This window comes from Monopterus albus, unplaced genomic scaffold (assembly GCF_001952655.1).
Source record: "Monopterus albus unplaced genomic scaffold, M_albus_1.0 scaffold142.1, whole genome shotgun sequence".
NCBI classification, from domain to species: Eukaryota; Metazoa; Chordata; class Actinopteri; order Synbranchiformes; family Synbranchidae; genus Monopterus; species Monopterus albus.
Window position 1 is genome coordinate 900,637 of NW_018128022.1, and position 594 is coordinate 901,230.

At 38.4% G+C, this 594-nt stretch overlaps 1 protein-coding gene across 2 annotated transcripts in view; it reads left to right on the forward strand.

Annotated features, from left to right (window-relative positions):
• The window catches only part of LOC109968095 (interleukin-1 receptor type 1-like), a 29,201-nt gene that overhangs the window by 5,110 nt on the left and 23,497 nt on the right, over window positions 1-594 (forward strand). The gene's annotated exons all lie outside the window — the stretch shown is intronic.

The window sequence follows — 594 nt, forward strand, 5'->3', positions numbered from 1 at the left end:
CAACAGACACACACACACATTGATTTGCTTCATGTTTTGACTACTGCTATGGCCAGCTGCAAAGCTGGTAACAGAGACGTCTCGGTTGACGTTTCTGTGTGGTATGGGGCTAGCCCAACCGAGGTGTTATAATGTATAGGCCTGTTGTGGTTCAGGGTCTTTCATCTTACATCTGCCTGCGAGCACATTGGAGGTGCGGGATACCTGAGCATGTAATGTTAACTTTACCTGTGATCCTTTGAATAAATCAGCACCGTTTTGAAGTTACTTGGACTGTCTCGTCTCTCAGAGTCAGTATGGTAAAAAAGTACCGGGTACAACAAACTGTTGAGATAGCATATGAAAAATATCTATTTACAGAAATGTTATTCTGCTCTGTAGGTAAATAAAATCGTTTTGTGACAAAAATCTGAACTTTCTGTTAAAAATATTTAGATGAAGGTATAATGTACAATGTTGTCATTAAATTTAAGATTAGTTATTTTATGCTGAGGTCACAATTAGTTGTTTTGATTACGGCTACCGTAAATTATTCTGGTTAAGGATGGTTTAGCAACAGTGTGTTGAAATGCAAAGGAAGGTGAGAACAGAGTT